The sequence below is a fragment of the Globicephala melas genome, chromosome 2 (genome assembly GCF_963455315.2).
Source record: "Globicephala melas chromosome 2, mGloMel1.2, whole genome shotgun sequence".
In the NCBI taxonomy this organism is placed as follows: domain Eukaryota; kingdom Metazoa; phylum Chordata; class Mammalia; order Artiodactyla; family Delphinidae; genus Globicephala; species Globicephala melas.
The window spans coordinates 137,645,921-137,664,852 of record NC_083315.2 but is presented as its reverse complement, the minus strand read 5'-3'; the positions used below and the strand labels follow the sequence as shown (position 1 = coordinate 137,664,852).

At 42.7% G+C, this 18,932-nt stretch overlaps 1 protein-coding gene across 1 annotated transcript in view; it reads right to left on the bottom strand.

The window, feature by feature from the left end:
• The window catches only part of PRKCH (protein kinase C eta), a 220,270-nt gene that overhangs the window by 128,387 nt on the left and 72,951 nt on the right, over positions 1–18,932 (bottom strand). The gene's annotated exons all lie outside the window — the stretch shown is intronic.

The window sequence follows — 18,932 nt, the reverse complement described above, 5'->3', positions numbered from 1 at the left end:
GCACACTCCCTCAAAGTCAGAACCAGTCTGAGAAAGGAAGGGGACTTCAGCATTAGAGGGGCTGAGAGTCTATTCCCTCCCCAACCTGAAGCAGAGGAAGGGAGGCTGGCTCCAAGACAATCACTCTTGGGGGAGAGGAGGGGAGGAAGAGAGGAGAAGAAGGGGGGAGAGGAAGGACAGAAGGGGATGTTGGATCTCAGGACAAGACTGCACCCTCCTCCCAAAAGGTACAAACTTCCAGTTATAAAATAAACAAGTCATGGGGATGTAACGTGCAACATGGTGACAACAGTTAGTAATACTGTATCGCATATTTAAAAGCTGCTAAGAGAGTAGACCTCAAAAGTTCTCATCACAAGAAAGAAATTTTTTTTTGTAACTATGTATGGTGATGGATGTTAACTAGACTTACCGTGGTGATCATTTCACAATATATACAAGTATCAAATCATTACATTTTACACCTGAAACTAATGTAATGTTATATATCAATTATACCTCAAAAGAAAAAGAGATTTCACCCTCCTCTTCACTCCAAGCAGCCGGGTCACAGTTGTGGGAGGTGAGTCAAGGAGGCCTCAACTGACTGTGAGATGGGAGCTTTTAAAATGAACAGGGGCTTCCCTGGTGGCACAGTGGTTGAGAGTCCGCCTGCCCATGCAGGGCACATGGGTTCGTGGCCCGGTCCGGGAAGATCCCACATGCCGCGGAGCGGCTGGGCCCGTGAGCCATGGCCGCTGAGCCTGCGTGTCCGGAGCCTGTGCTCCGCAATGGGAGAGGCCACAGCAGTGAGAGGCCCACGTACTACAAAAAATTTTTTTAAAAAAATAAATAAATAAAATGAACAGGATTCGGTCTAAAATATTAATGTGAGACTGTTTTAAAACTGAAGGTGAACAACCCAAGAGTCCACTGACAGATGATAAACAAAATGTGGCATTTACATACAGTGGAATATTATGCAGCCTTAAAAAGGAAGGGAATTCTGATACATGCTGCAACATGGATGAATCTCGAGGACATTATACTAAGTGAAATGAATCAGTCACAATAGGACAAATACTGTATGATTCCACTCATAAAAGATACCCAGAGTGGTCAAATTCATAGAAACAGGAAGAATGATAGTTGCCAGGGGCTGGGGAGAGGGGGAATGGGATTTATTACTTAATGGGTAGAGTTTTAGTTTCACAAGAGTTCTGTTCAGTTTCGAAAAAATTTCTAGAGATGGACGGTGGTGATGGTTGCGCAGGCAAATGTAATAAATATCACTGAACTGTACAGTTACAATGGTTAAGACGGTAAATTTTTATGTTAAACGGATTTTACTACAATTAAAAATAACTTTAAAAATAGAAGGTATTGACAGGTGTTAATTAGGTGCAAATCCTTTCATGATGCATATGTATCTCAGATCACTATGACGTATACTTTAAACACCTTGTAATTTTATTAGGCAACTGTACCTCAATAAAGCTGTCTGCATGCCCCGCCCCCAACATCTGTGAGGGTATAAAGTGAGGCAAAGAGAAGAAAAAAATCTGAAGGTAACAGGAAAGTGACGGAAGTGGCCCCATATGGTGTTAAGGAATCCACTAGCCAAAAGGAAAGAAGACTGCAATAGCATAGTCTAAAGTAAGTGTTGTTAAAATAATTCCTGCAAACATCCCCAGTAAGAATCCTCATTAAACTGATTCTACATCCTCATCTTTCAATGGCTAATCTTCTTCCCTAGCTCTCCTTCTGGTTGGAAATGGAAGTCTGGATGAAACCTCTTCCAAAAACATCACTTCTACTGTGATTACTTAATGTCACAGCTGGAAGGGGATGGGGGCTCTGCAGATGCTTGTTAGAACGGGACATGGTAGGAGCCGCTTCTCTCTGCCTCACTTCATACCCTCACAGATGTCAGGGGCAGGGCGCACAGACTGAGGTACACAACAGAGCAGGAACTGCACACTGCTTCTGTTTTTAGTTGGAGAGACAAAATACTTAGGTGGGGAAAATATGTCGGTTCGAGCTTGGGTGTCTAGGAGAAGAGAAGTAGCAAGGACAGAAATGGAGTAGGCAGAGGGGGTTGAGAAGGGAGGAGAATGATGACTCGGGTCTGAGTCTAAGGTGTTTGAAAGATATCACTGAACTAAGGCTCATGGGAAGAACTGAGGCTGCAGGTAATAACTGACAGTCTCCCTGAAGATGAAAGACCCTATAAGGATCTTATAGGTGCTCACTTTTAAGATATAGGAGGAGGAATGGAAGCCCATGAAGGAAGAGGAAAGAAAAGAGATGGGAACGGGATCAGACACCTGGCAGAGGGGGGATGCTTTCTTCCACCATAGCTAACATTTCATATTCAACGGAACATGGGGATAGAAGATGCATGTTTGCTAACTGAAAGATTGAATGAACACCAAGGTGGGGGTTCCCAGCATGTGACTGGATATGGGAGGCTGACACTCAGGTGAGAGGGCTGGACTGCAGACACAGATGTCAGGGTGGAGAGCGACAGGCAGAGTGAAATCCCCGGACTAAAACAGATCCCCAGGGACGTGCGTGAGGACACCAGTGTGCTGAACACTGATGCCCGGAGAAGCAAACTGAAGGGGGATGGAGAGAAGTCCAAAGATACAGAGAAGGAAGAGTCAGGGAGATGTCAGCCGACTTCAGAGTCATGGAAGTCGAAAAGTGGAGGGCCCTGAGGTAGAGGGAGTGATGGGCATTGTCAAAGGCAACACAGATGTCCAGTAAGATGAGGCCTGAAAACTGCCACTGGATTTGGCAATACAGATGCCCCTGGTGACCTCATCAAGGGCTCCTTGAGCAGAATGATAATGAAGGAAGCCAGTGAGCTACAGTAGTGGCTGAGGGAAAAAACAGAAGGCAAAGAAGGGGAGAGAGTGTACACAGGCTATACTCTGAAGACATCTGGATGAAACAGAAGAAACACATTGGAAAGTACCCAAGGAGGTGCTGGATTTTTAGGATGAGAAGGCTTGGCCATGTTTACAGATTGAGGAAAGAAATCAAGAGAGAGGGAAGTGAAGAATTAGAGGTAGGGAAGCCAAATGCTTGAGGAAGCTCAGGTCTTTGGCAAAAACAAGCACAACTGTCCTCTGGGACAGAGACTAAGGAACAAAGATGGTGGGCACGCAGATAAAGTCGTGAGCAGGATGTAGCTGAGGGAGGTCACGCCTGCTGCAATTTTCTTAACCACTTAGGAAGCAAGGCCACCTGCTTTGAGTGGAGGCATGGGGTAAATGGAGGTCTTGAAGAGGACGAAGGATGAAGGTTATCGTTGAAGGGAACGGGAGAAGGAGCTGAAGGCACTGAGCATCACCAACTCAGAACAGAGGGGAGATTTGTAGTGGTGATTTGAGGCTCCCAAAAGAAGAACAGGAAACAGAACCAAATACAGCAGGAAGGTCAGAGAGGAAGATTGCTGAGAAAGGCTGGTACATTTTGTAATCAGGAGGTGTCTGAACAAGAGAGAATCAGAGACTGGGGTGAAAGTAGGTGGTCAGGAGCAGACACAGAATATTTGTCAAGATAGTTGGCTATAACAGGGGGAAAGAAATAGGATGGTAGCTGAGGGTCAGGTGAAGAATTTTTTTTTTTCCGTCAGCGTGACCAAAGGAGAAGCAACCAAAAGCACAAAGTGTAGTCAGACCAGATAAGTGAACAAGCAAGAATATGTTAAAGACGCCAGAGAGGATGAATCTTCCCAGGAAAAGGGTGTAGCCTCTGTGAGAAGAGTGGTTTCCCTGGCAACCGGCAGAAAGGAAGAAAGGAGGTGGCCACACTGAGAGACAGTGAGCACATAAAGATGGAAGTTATTGCTGGATTTTTTTTTTTTTTTTTTTGCGGTACACGGGCCTCTCCCTGTTGTGGCCTCTCCCATTGCGGAGCACAGGCTCCGGACGCGCAGGCTCAGCGGCCATGGCTCACGGGCCCAGTCGCTGCTGGATTTTTTTTAGCAGAGTATTAGAATCAGAATTTGTGTGAAAGGGAAAAAAAAAAGAAAAAAAGAAAAAGCTTGCAAGTGTAAAGGTTTTGGAATTGCTGAAAAAAACCAAGAAGCACACCTGGATTTTTGCTGAGTGCCTGGGTGCTACACCAGGAATTCAGATGCATTCTTTGTCCCAGGAGCAGCACTGCAGAATGATTGCTCAGGTCTGGCACTGGCACAGCAGGCATGAAGGAAGGTTAAAGGTGCAGCGGACTCCTGGCATCACTGAGTTAGCATTGCAGTGGCGACCCCAGCGTCTGGGCTCAAGAGAACACTGAGTGGACCAGGATGGGCTTAGGGATCAGAGAAATCAGTAGGGCCCAGGTTTGGGTCATGTGGATTTGGTGGAAGTAACATTAAGGATTAAATTACATAAGGCTTGATTGTAGGCACATCATGTTTGAGATCCGATTTGTGGGGGGGGGGGTTAATCTTCCTTCTCTGTATTTAACTTTTTTGAACATATGAATACTTAGCATAACTGTTTTAATATCTGGTCTACTAATCCTAACATCTGTGTTAGTTCTGGACCAGTTTCAATTGATTAATTGATTTTCCATTACAGGTCATATTTTCTTGCTTCTTTGCATGTCTGATTTTTGATAGGATGCCAAGCATTGTGAATTTTACCTGTTGAGTACTGGATAGTTTTGTCTTCCCATAAATATTCTTGAGCTTTGTTTGGGGGCACAGTTAAGTTACTTGGAAATAGTTTGATCCTATCAGATTTTTTTTTTTTTTTTTTTTTTTTTTGAGGTATGTGGGCCTCTCACTGCTGTGGCCTCTCCCGTTGCGGAGCACAGGCTCCGGACACGCAGGCTCAGCGGCCATGGCTCACGGGCCCAGCCGCTCCGCGGCATGTGGGATCTTCCCAGACCAGGACACGAACCCGCATCCCCTGCATCGGCAGGCGGACTCTCAACCACTGCGCCACCAGGGAAGCCCTGATCCTATCAGATTTTGATTTTTAGATTTTTTTAGGTGGGCCAGAACAGTGCTAAATCTAGGGCTAGTTATTCCTCACTAGGGAGGCAACGCCCTTCTGTGTACTCAACTCAATGTTCCATGCATCTTGAGATATTCCAGTCCAGCTGGTAGGAACAGGCACTATTCCTGGCCCTTCGTTAGTACCAGGCACAGTTCTCTCTAATGCTTTTGGATGACTCTTTCCCCTGCCTCAGGTATGTCCTTATACTGTTTAGTACTCAGTACTAAAGGGGTCACTTTGCATATTTCTGGGGTTCCTTCTCTGGGCAGCTGTCTCCTCTCGGGTATTCTATCCTATCTCTAGCTGCCTTAGTCTTTGTGGACCCTCAAATCCCCATCTCCTTAACTCACGGAGTCCACTGGGCTCCAACTGAGAGAGGGGATGGGGGAGAATCCAAGAATACGGTGGGGACTGCAGAAGGAGCAACTGAGCCGCGACAGTCCCCACTGTCACCGTCCACGAGCCAGAAATGGTGCTAGAAGCAGGAAGTAAACACCCAGATCTAGACTCTGTTCACCATCACAGGCAGCAGCACTTCCCCAAGACCCCCAGAGCGAAAGAGTCCTTAACATACCTTGATGATACCTGTCAGCCTTCCCAGAAGCAGGAGCCTACCTTCAGCCCTTTGGATACGTATTACCCTCCCTACAGGCACCACGGGGCAGCGTAAAGAAGCCAAGCCAAACCGCCACAAAAATTCCCAGTTTTCTAGCACGTGCTCCTCCTTCATGAGCAACTAAGTTGTAATTTTGCCTCCAAAATACACAAGATAGATATATATATATATATATATATTTTTTTTTTTTTTTTTTTTTTTTTGCGGTACGCGGACCTCTCACTGTTGTGGTCTCTCCCGTTGCGGAGCACAGGCTCCGGACGCGCAGGCTCAGCGGCCATGGCTCAGGGGCCCAGCCGCTCCGCGGCATGTGGGATCTTCCCGGACCGGGGCACGAACCCGTGTCCCCTGCATTGGCAGGCGGACTCTCAACCACTGTGCCACCAGGGAAGCCCCACACAAGAGATATTTTAATTAATAATTAAATACTGGATTTAAAATGGATTTTCACTTGAACATAACACCATCCTTAACTTAAGAAGGAACTAGGTAGTGCTTAAGCCCTCAACAAAACAAGCCAGTCCACAAACAAACCCTGCTTATGGACTCAAACAAGAGACACCATCTGGCAATACAAAGACAACCAAGCCTGTAAAATTAAAACCACAAAAGTCAACACACACTTTAACTGATAAATGAGGAACTAATTTAACAAAGTAAAGTAAATATTTGGAAAAAGACCAAAGGCTACGAAAACATCCACATGGAGTGAACCAACTGCAATGTGTGAATAAATAACAACAACAACAAAATAAAACAGCTAGGGCTGCTCCGAGTTGATGGACAGCACTTAGGTCATCAGGCTGGTGACCAAACCTAACAAAATCCGGGTATGGGGAAAAGGTAGAGGACAAGAGCCAATGCTGCCTGACAATTTACAATGTGCAACCTGTCACTTAAAATTCAATCCTCTAGGGATAAGAAATTAACAGCAAGCAGCACATGCAATCTGCTTTTAAAACACACCTTTCTGGGACCTAGAAATGTCTTACAAACATTAACTCATTCATCTTAAAATAGGCTCAGCATCAAATATAGGTGAACTTCCAACTTCACTTAATTAACAAAGGTATGTTCCTGAAAAGGGAAGTGACATTAACAGGGTACACACCTTGTGTCAAAATGATGCTGGTACCTCCCCCGGACCCCAAGGCTCAGCCACGATCCTCTCCCTACTGCTCTCACTCACCTACCACGCCCCTGCCTTAGGGCCTTTGTATTTCCTGTCCCCTCTTCCCCCACCACAACCTCATGGTCCCTCCCTTCCTTCAGATCTGCAGCTCAAATACCAACCTGATTTGAACAGAACTGCACACACACAGTCTTCATCTCTGTCCCCTTGCTCTACTCTATTTTCTCCATAGCACTTACCACTTGGCATACAATGTTAATTTGTCTAATTGTTTGCGTCTCCACCTACACACTTTTTGAGTTCTACTATAATAAACTCAGTGTCACTATTAAGCACTTGCCTACACACAGGCATGCATATATACATCACATAATGTTATACACAAATACTCTGTGTGTGTCCAGAGAGAGTTCCCTTGACCCACTGGATCCAAGCGGTGATAATTTGGAAGTATCGCTCAACCCAGTATATTCTGTAACCAAGTAAATTCACAGAGATAGCAACTGACTTTCTCCAAAACAATGTTAGAACTAAGTTGCACTTAGAAAATCGAAGGCAGTCTCTGACATACACAAAGAATGTGTCTTCAACCCTAGATCACTAAGGCCCCCCTCGCCCACTCTCAAGCTCATGCAGGAAGTCAGCTACTGCTGAACAGAAATTTCAGATACCAGGATGAAATCTTAATGCTGAAGACAAGTTTCAGGGGGGAAGGAAAGAAACAGGTCTTCCTGCCTCTTTACCTGCCCACTGACACAGGTGTTACTGGGGAAAACCTAATAAAAGGGATGTCAATGTTACTGGCCTGGCAAACAGAACCTCTGCTGCCTTGTTCGTTTGAAACAAAAAGAGCAGAGAGCTCTGAGGTTGCTGGAAATGAGATTGAAGCATAATGAAACCAGACTCTGGAGCAATTAATTTTTCTATCAGATAATTAAATCATTTGTTTTTCCCAAATCTCAGATCCACTGAGAGAACACTGCATGAGTATAATTTCAACTAAAAAAATATGAAGCTTGAGAAAATGAAGATACCAGTCAGACTCTGTTTTGCAAGAACCTTGATTTTAGAGGAACATGCTGGTTAATAAGTGAGTGTCACATAAGGTGAATCCGCTGATGCTTCCGTCCATAGACTTCTGAGCTATTTTTGCAGTTCAGCTTTTAGTGCTTACAGCTCTGATCACTTGCTCAGAAGTATTGCGACTGCCTTGTTCCGCTCAAATCAAGCAAAGGTTTAGCATCAAGCTACCCATAACAGGCACCTCTAAAGTTAGAAACCACCATACGCTTTTGGGTTGTTTGGGCGTCATTTCCTGACCTCCCTATTTTTATGAGAAAAGGCTTATAACAAAAACCGGCTGAAAAAGTACATTGCACAGTCAAAATAATTAGAGAAAAAGGATTACAGTTTCAAAAAATGATCGAATTATTCTGTTGTGTTTATCAGCTAATTGTCACCTAACATCAGTCCCCAACAGAATGTACACAAATGTCTGTCAGTTCCTTCTCTTTAAATGCTCACTAAAATGAAAAGTTCTGGACTTCTGAAAGAAAGATAAAGGGGAAAAATAACCTAGAAATTCTAAAAATAATTGGGGCTCCGGACCCTTTTACAGTCTTAAAAATCAAGGACTCAGTTTTGGTTTCTGTGGGTTCTCTCTACCAATATTTGCCATATTAGAAATTAAAATTGAGACTTTTAAAAATATTTATTCATTTAAAACAAGTCCATTGCATGTTAACAAAAACAATATTTTTATGAAAGATAACTCTATTTTCTAAAGCAAAAAATGTTAAGTGAGAAGAGTGGCATTGTTTTACAATTTTGCAAATCTCTTTGATGTGTGACTTAGAGGTCAGCTGGATTCTTAGATCTGCTTCTGTATTCAATCTGCTGAAACATTGTTTTAGATGAAAAATGTGAACAAAATCCAGCCTCGCATGGAAATTAGTGGAAAAGAGAGTGTTTTAATAGTTTCAGGTACTTCTTTGATTCTACATCAAAACTTGACAAGTGGTAGCTTCTTAAAGGTTACCTGCAATGTAGACTCTAAAAACAATCAATGAACTTTTTATACTGTTGTATTAAATCGATTAGTCTGTCTTCAGCTTTCAGTGGATCCTTGACCCATGCATGGTTTTGTAACATTTTGTACTGGTCATTTTGAAAACATGGGTTTACTGAGTTATGCAGATCCTCTTCCAAATGTTGACCTATTTTACAATATTAAAAATCACAGTTGTTAACATCAACAACAAACTCATGTGAAAAGTCTTTTTTAAGTATTGCAAGCTGACAAGCTCATATGGTGGATATAAATTTTCCAAAATTCTACCTACGGCTTGCAGGATCCAATTTTATCACTGGCATCATACTCACAGTTGCTTGCCTTGAAGTAACAAGCTCATTTCACTCATTTTTAAGAAAATACCTGATAAAATCCCAAGTCTCCATAACTATAGTTTGTCCATCATTCTTTCAAGTAAATATGGTGCCCCATGGGGGAAAAAAAGCGGCTAGCTCAATCATACAAGTGTTCTTCCTGAGACACAGTAGTATTGCAGTAGGTAGCAGAAGTGTCTTGTGCATATCTCCCACTTTGTCACACAGAATATTATAAAGATATATAGTCAAGGGATGAGCTTAAGAACACTAATCATGTTTAGTGCTTCATCAAAGATATTCTTAAGTGAAACTCTTCCTCCCTGCCATTGCCACATAATTGCAGAGAGGAAGAATACACTGGCTACACTGACAACTGTACACTTTGGTGGCTTGAGTCATTCTGAGGCACCAGCAGTTTTACCCACCACTTCTTTTGCACCACTGGTGCAGACGTCAACACATTAAAAAAAAAGACAGAACATCTTAGTATTATAAGGAAAATAGTTTTGAACTACAGACCTCTTGAAAATGTCTCTGGAACCTCCAGAGATCTGCAGGACCACATTTTGAGAACCCAATGAAGAATTCTGAACAAAAACACCACTTAAAAGTTTATCATCAGTAGTCAATGCAAGTAAGAGAAGTAGTCAGGATGAAGCTAATGATGGTTGAGGTATAACTAGGCAAATATAGCTATCATATCCTAAGCTGAACTCGTTCATTTGACTTTGAATTTCTTCCGAGTTCTAGTTTAATGCCTGCATTAAGAGAAACTACGGATGATGACGGTAAAACTCAGCAAATCTTAAGCTCAGCCTTCTCTGAGCTCTCTGATCCATACCTTGTATTTGAGAAGGTGGAACCTTTCCTAGGTCAATGTCAATCTTTAGGTTTAAGAAGGAGGAATCCAAGGAAAGCCTTGCAAAAAAGACATCATCCCAAAAGATGACAAAACTCTGAGGAGGGTGGGATTATACCACCTAAAGGACAGTCTTTTTTTCCCAAGGTAGAATCAAGATAAAACATGGAAACACCTCCCAGATAGCTAGATGACCTAGAAAGACCTTGCACCTCAGCCTCCCAGTCTGAGCTTGTGTCTGGGCTCCGGCACTCATTATTCAGGAGACCACAGCAAATCAGTGTCCCTGAGCTTGCATACTGAGGATCACATCAGCCTCAGAAGTTTGTTGTGACGAGCAAATGAAATAACAAACAGGATAGCGGGAACATACAGAAGGCATCAGTTACGAGGGTACGAGGCTATCCTGCTACCAGAAGAAAATAAAACAAGGGCTGCTATTGCTACGTGCTCAATTACAAGCCTACCACAGCGTCTGGTCCTCAGAAGGAGTTCAATAAATGAGCCCGCTGTCATGGAAAGGAGGAGCAGGTCAACTATGACATGGGACGATTAGTCTCAATCCTCTAAAAAGATCATTTCTTCTTTTTCCAGTGTCCCGTTCCCTCAATACCTTTCTTTCTCTCCTACCCTGTCTCCAACCTGGCAGTCATTTCCAGTGGGAGCCACATAACTGCTTGGACCAGCAAGAGAATGGAAGTAGTCACTCATCCCTCAGGATAAATGTACAGAAAGAATACATTAAAAAAAAAAAATCTAGGGGCTTCCCTGGTGGTGCAGTGGTTAAGAATCCGCCTGCCAATGCAGGGGACATGGGTTTGATCCCTGGTCTGGGAAGATCCCACATGCCACGGAGCAACTAAGATTGTGTGCCACAACTACTGAGCCTGTACTCTAGAGCCTGTGAGCCACAACTACTGAGCCCTCATGCCTAGAGCCCGTGCTCCGCAACAAGAGAAGCCACCGCAATGAGAAGCCCGCACGCCGCAAGGAAGAGTAGCCCTCGCTCGCCGCGACTAGAGAAAGCCTGCATGCAGCAACAAAGACCCAATGCAGCCAAAAATAAATAAAATTTAAAAATTAAAAAAAAAATCTAAATTAAGAAAAAGTATATCAACAAGCTGTCACCAGGCTTGAAACATGAGAAAGGAATACTAAAAAACAACTGTCATCAGAGATAACATTTTCCCCTTTAAAAATGACACACACTGAGGGTGTCAGATACAGTGAGAAACTGGGGGTTGCAGCCTTCAAGCAGTTAACACGTTTCATCGACCTTGGTACATGTGGCCATGATGATTTAGCAGAGAACATAATTATGTGTAAACCAGTGGTTTGACACAGGAAATTTGAGTGAAAATGGTTCAAAAAGATCATAATCTTACTCTACATTATAATGCACTGCCTTAGTGGAAAGAATAAGCAGATACCAAAATTCAAGCACTTTCTATATTCTTCCCAGGGGGAAATGTGTTATTAGTTCCAAGTAACATAATAAGAGCCTGAAAGAAGGGGGCGATTCAAAGTTTTAGCGAAGTTTTCTCAACGAGCTTCAAATCCACAAATGACAGGTGCTCTGTCAGGTGGCATTTTTGTTTGTCTTTTAAGAAGTTACTTTTTCCTCCTAAACTGGTGCAGAATACTTTCAAGTTTGTTTTGGGAACTCTGGGGAAGAAACATGTCCACAAAGAACTTTCATCTTACTATCTTCATAAAGATACTTCTACCATTAATTCTTTTGATTTACTTTATTCTTTTAGGAAACTATCTTAAAATTAAACTTTCTAAGGGCAAAATGTTATGTAATATTTAATAGGAGATGATTCACTTGTCATTCATTATGAGTGAGAACTTTACAACAGAACGAAGGGAATTATCTTACTCATCTCTTCCTACCTGCAGTTTTTGACTCACAGCTTAGTATTTATTTAGAACCTTTAAAATATTTCTGAAATACTTTAGTCATTTAAATTTTTTAACTCACCTCTTTGTAATACATAAAAATTGGGAATTAAGGATAAAATATATAGACAAAAAACACCAGCTTTAATTTATAAATGAGAATAGGTAGCATGTGTTCAAAGTTAAAGCATCATTTGGATGTTGCAGAGGCAACCCAGATTCTGTTTTTTGTTTAGAAAATAGATTTTTAAATGTGTAATTTTAATTTCTTATTAAAGAGAATCTCAAACACATGCAAAAGTAGACAGAAATTTATAATAAACCTACATGTAACCATCACCCAGCTTCAACAGCCAGCTTGTGGCTAATCTGGTTTTATCTGTACCCTATCTCCCCTCCTCCCACCTCTGGAATATTCTGAACTAAATCTCAGCTATCATTTCATCAGTAAACATTTCAATATGTATCTCTAATAGATGCTCTATTTTATTTATTTATTTATTTATTTATTTTTGCGGTACGCGGGCCTCTCACTGTTGTGGCCTCTCCCCGTTGCGGAGCACAGGCTCCGGACGCGCAGGCTCAGTGGCCATGGCCCACGGGCCCAGCCGCTCCATGGCATGTGGGATCCTTCCGGACCGGGGCACGAACCCACGTCCCCTGCATCGGCAGGCGGACTCTCAACCACTGCGCCACCAGGGAAGCCCAAGACGCTCTATTTTAAACAACCAAAATGCCACAATCACTGCTAAATCAGGTTAATAATTCCTTAATATCATCATGTATACAGTTACTGTTCCCATTTTCCCAGCTGTGTCCTGGGAGTTATTGTTTTGCAATCTGTGTTTGACATGTTCTATATGTTGAAACTGGTTAATATGTTTCTCTTCTGTTATTTTGATTTTCCTTCTCTTTTTTTTTCTTCCAATTTCTGGTCAAAGGAACCAAGTCTCTTGTCCTATCAAAATTTTCCACAGTTTGGGTTTTGCTGATTGCATCTCCTGGTGTCATTTAAAATGTGCCCCTATCCACTGTATTTCGTCTACAATGGTGGTTAGATGTGGAAGACTGACCAGATTTGGGCTGGGTTTTTTGACAAGACTACCCCACAGATGGAGTGGTGTGCTCCCATGAGGAAACACACATTGTCTGGTACTTGCTCTGTGGGCCAATCACTGAAGTATGACGTACCCTGAATCCAGGCAAACTTCACTTATGCAAACTACATTATCAACTTCAAATCTTAGACTGTATTTCTTAATAGCATTACAATGCAGCAACATCTTTTTTGATTTGTTCTCACCTGAGGGCACATCACTACTTTAACTTAACTTCTTTGTGTTGCTTCTCTTCCAATTATAACAGTTATGAGGTTAGTTCAATGCATTTTCATCAGTACTTCATCTGTTTTTTTTTCTTTTTTTTGCCACTCCACTCTTCCAGGTAAGAACTAGTCCAAAATAGTGACAATCGAACAGGGCCACAGTGACAGCATCTAGAGGTTGCATTAAAAATCCAGGTCTATTTCATCGCCTTAATAAATTTCAGCTTGGTTACGTGACCAATCCAGTTGTTAGCTCCAGAAAGGCTTAGCCAGAATGAAATAAAGAGGGACATGAGACAGCCCTTTCCAAAGAATAAATCACTTCAACTGTGCCTTGACAGCAGTGCTGAGGGGAATTTGGTATCTGATCAAGAGTGATAACACCTTTCTTTTTTTTTTTTTTTTTGCGGTACGCGGGCCTCTCACTGTTGTGGCCTCTCCCGTTGCAGAGCACAGGCTCCGGACGCGCAGGCTCAGCGGCCATGGCTCACGGGCCCAGCCGCTCCACAGCATGTGGGATCTTCCCGGACCGGGGCACGAACCCGTGCCCCCTGCATCGGCAGGCAGACTCTCAACCACTGCGCCACCAGGGAAGCCCAACACCTTTCTTAAGAGGAACAATGGTGATGGGTTTTTGACCCCGTTGATAATGTTATGCCTTCAGCTCTGTGACAGACTTCCACGAAGCGTTTTCTTGCTCCATCTCCGTTTAATGAAGAGCCCTCACTGTAGGTTTTTAAGCAGGCTCATCTTCTTACCTCAGCATTAAACATAAACCTATACACAGCATACTTGATCATCAAATTGTGAAGCTACTACTGCTAACACCAATTCAAGTATGACTTTTCAAAAAGACTTTTATGTTCTGTCCTTTCTCCAGACTTCATTATCACCATTTTGATGCCAATTTCTACCACCTGGCGAAACAGTCCCTGGCATGCAGTAAGCGCTCAAATATTACTGAATGAGGATATTAACAAAATGGGTGTTCATTAAGTAAACCTTCAGCAGAGTCTGGGTGAGTTTGACAAATTATAATCTGTGATCCAGGTCCTTAATTACTGGTGTTCCACAGAGTTCTGCTCTTAGTCAACCTTGGCTTTCTCTCTAAATCTTCTTACCCTTCATCCTTGTGCCTGTCTCCCACTGGCACCCAGAGCTACATCTCAGGCCTCAATCTCTTGCCAAACGCGAGACTCCTATTGCTAGTTCTTCCTAAACATCTCCACTCGGGTTTCCCACAAGCTTCTCAAACTCCACCCATTCAAAGCTGAATTCATCACATTCCATTCCTATGCTTCTGCTCTGGTGAATGACGCCACACCCCTCTGAGCATCATCTGGGTCTCATCCCTATTCATCCCTGACACCCTATGAACTGCCAATTCCTGTTGGTTTCGAGATCTATATATTTCTCATAGTCCCCTCCTCTCCATCCATCCTGCAGATTCCAACTGAACTTGGGCTCTAGTAACATCTCCCTCAGACAGCTTTAATTGTCTCTTACTGGCTGTCTACACCCCTGTCTCCTCTTATGATCTGAACAGCCCCCAGCCCCAAGCCCCTTGTACCCACAGCTACCAAGTCAGATTTTGTTTCTCATTCCTTAAAACCCTTCACTGGCACCCCATCACGTCTACTAGCCTAGAAGTAGTGTGTGACCATGCAATTTATCCTCTAACCTGGGACCCTTCTGAGAGTGAAAGGTGACACTGTTAGTAGTTACAGTGGTATAGCAGACAAACTCAGACTGTCCCGGGCAAACCTACGCATGAGGCCCTCCCAAGTCTCTGCTACACCTCCCACTGCACTCCCTCACCTTCGGCACCCCTCTTGCTACTTTCAGTCTCTGAAACCCGTCACTGTTCTCTCACCCCTATGCCTGTGAACAAACTATCATCCCCTCTTGAACCATCTTCCCCGGCCTGCGACATTTCTATGGATCATTCCAACTTGCTTTAAACATCACCTCCCCTGTGAAACTTCTTCTAAAATCTCCTGGCTGATCCAATCACATATTCCTGCCAGCCAGCACCATGCCTTGGACTTATTCCTATGCTGGGACCTGGGCCCCTGCACTGCAAACATGGGCTGCATCTGCCTGCCTCCTATGAGCTCCTTCAAGTGTCCGTGTCTTGTTCATCTTTATCTCCCCAGCATCTGTGATGAGATCACAGGTCTGTACCCAGCAGGCATTTCTCATGTCATTTCTCAGTCATGTCTTATATTTAATAAAAACGTTTTTGCCTTAGCTACTAATTCAGCACAATTAATGAAAGATGAAAAGAGGAGACAGGGTGAAATAAGGAGTAGTCAGTAGCTCCTAATGCCAGTCCTGTACATCACAGACCACAGCTCCATTTAAGCAACTGCTTTTTAAAGGAGAGCTTTGGGATTATAACATCTGGGCTAATGGCAGAACCCCTATAGGAGGCCATGAAAGGGAAACAGCCATGGCAATAAGCCAACATCATATTAGAAACTGTCCACTAAATTCTCGAAGCTTCTAGTATAAAATAAAGGCGGTGTCGAAATAAAACACACCTGCTGAGTGTACTTGGGGTCCCAGGCAGGGGTGGGGAGAATGACAGGACTGCTGCTGCTGTGACAACAGGAACACAGAGATAAGAACCACTAGTGTACCTTCACAGAGCACTCTACAGTTTGCAAAGCATTTCCCTACACATTCTACCACCTGACCTTCAAAATAACCCTGTGAGATAGATCAGATGCATGCCGAGGCTCAACCAACACTTCCTTTTTTTTTTTAATTTAACTTTTACTTTATATTGGAGTATAGTTGATTTACAATGTTGTGTTAGTTTCTGCTGTACAGCAAAGTGATTCAGTCATACATATATCCATTCTTTTTCAGATTCTTTTCACATATAGGTTATTACAGAATATTGAGTAGAGTTCCCTGTGCAATACAGTAGGTCCTTTTTATCTATTTTATATGTAGTGGTGTGTATATGTTAATCCCAACCTCCTAATTTATGCCCCTCCCAACCTTTCCCCTTTGGTAACCATAAATTTGTTTTCTAAATCTGTGAATCTGTTTCTGTTTTGTAAATAAGTTCATTTGTATCATTTTTTCAGATTCCACATACAAGTGATATCATATGATATTTATCTTTCTCTAACTTACTTCACTTAGCCTGATAATCTCTAGGTCCATCCATGTTGCTGCATGTGGCATTATTTCATTCCTTCATCAACCAACATTTCTTGATCTTCGACAATCCCTCTGGGATCCCAGGCCAGTGCCCCCTTCACAGCCTGAGCCACACCAGGCAAGCCTGACCTCATCCTGCTTCTTTATGTAAAACCCTTCAGCATCCCAGATGGAAACTAGAGCTCCAAATGTTCTATCAGTCTACCTGTCGCTTTATGGCCAGGGATGGTCTAGGGTGGCTGACAGGTGAGAGGCCAAGCCAGGGACATTCTCACAGTGCCGGGTCCAGGTGCTGCCATAGCTGAGGCAGGTGTGTGTGGGCTGGGAGGCTCCATTCCCTCCTTGTGTAACACACACAGAGGCAGCCATCACGTTGTCTGCATGTGACAAGGAAGCTGTGCCCTAAGGCAGCAGCAACGTGCGAGCTCAAGCTGAGCCCCGGCCTAGGAGCCAAACTGACAAGGCAAGGCTCCCACAGACAAAGAGAACAGACCTGAGCTTCTAAAATACAGCCCACACCGTGATGCCATAGATCCTGAAATTTCAACATTAAAAAAATCTATTTCTCATGGATAAAACAGCTCTTTCAGCATCTTTTAAACTACGCAGGCACACCTAAGAAGGGTAGAGTGCTAAGATAGCGATCACTATCATTTTAGTGTGAATTAGTCCATGAATTCACTGTCTTCCTTATTAGCAAGTGTTCCTGGAGAGAGGAGATCACTGGGCATCTTACTGGAGTAAGAGACAGTGGAAGGCAGAGAACAGGAAGGACTTAGAGGGGAGGTGGAATTACCAAAGATGAACTCGGCCTGCCTCAACATTTTACGCAGGGTCACCTCCGAAAGGAATATAATTGCAATGACCTGGTAAGAACTCACCCCAAATAACACTCCTTTCTTCTTATCACTATAACTAATAAATTAATATTGCGTTGGCCAAAAAGTTCCTTTGTAACACAGAAAACCCGAACAAACTTTTTGGCCAACCCAATACTATGCGAATACTGAGGAGTATTCCAGAGCCACTGTTCTGATGTTTCTAGTGTAAAATTAAGGAAGATAAAAACTTAATAAAATTTAGTCCTAGAGAGCTGGTGTAACTCTAAAACAAAGATGTCATGTAACAACAATGGCACCATCAGACCTGGTCTAACAGGCATGGCCTTACTCCACTGGTCCCTTGTCACTCAGTGCAAAAACGTAGTTCAGCACATTCAGAATCTCACTCCTCATTCACACCTCTATTCTCACTGCTGGGCTTGTCTATACCATGGCTGTACCCATGTTCCATGTGCTGTAAGAATGTTCTATCAGCAATGTTCTGTAATATTACATTATATTTTATTTGACTGAGTTACGAGCAGACTCCTTTTTCCCACAAATCCTATATGTTCAAGATACCAAGCCAAACCAAAAGACCTGTGAGCAGGCAGAAGACCCCCAAACTGTAATCTGGACAGTTTTTCATGTTCAAGTATCCCAAGTTTCAGCTAATTTCAAAAGATAAGATGTGACAATTGAGACAACAACTTGAAAAATGTTAACATTAAGACAATTTGCCCACATGAATGAGAAGGGTTGGCTGAGACGAGAGAAAACCACTTCTCAAAAGTGTCCTCAATTTGCAAAATGCCAACACCAAACAGACAAACCACGAAGCCACACATTCACAGATCTTTGCAAGGATTTTAGTAACGGTGGAGTAGCTTGTAATGGACTAATCTTCCCACCCAAAACAATTAAGATATTTAGAAATACATTCTGAAACAATTAATTGGAAACACTGGAGGGCCACCAGAAAAGAGACAGAAATTAGAGGGAATTTGATATGCAACTTAAAACTACAAGATATCATTTCATAGCCACCAGCATGTCTAAAATTTAAGAGAATGACCATACCAAGGGTTGGGGAGGATACAGAGTAACTGGAACTCTCATACATTGCTGGTGGGAATATAAGAATACAACCACTTTGGAAAACCATTTGAAAGTTTCTTATAAAGTTAAACATGTATCTACTCTATTATCCAGCAATTCCACTGCTAGGTATTTACCCAAGAAAAATCAAAGTGTAATTTATGTACAAGGATGTTTATGGAAGCGTTCTTTATAATAACCCCAAACAGGGAAAACTCCAAAATGTCCATCAAGATGAGAATAAGCAAACAAAATTGTGCTACATTTATGTAATAGAATACCCAGCAGTAAGAAGGAACAGAATACTAATATACACAATGACATGAGTGAGTCTCAGAGAAATTATGCTGAGCAAAAGAAATCAGACACAAAGGAGAACCTGCTATGTAGTTCCATTTATATGAACTTCCAGAAGAGACAAAATTAACCTATAGTGAAGAAACAAAGCAAAACACTGCATTCACTGCCTCTGGCAGCAGGGGATTAACTGGGAGAGGACACAGGGAACTTTCAGAGGGATGAAAATGTTCTATGTCTTGGATTGGAGCACTTGTTACACAGTTGTATGCATCTGTCAAAACCAAACTCTTCATTTCTGATCTATTCATTTCTCTGTATATAAAT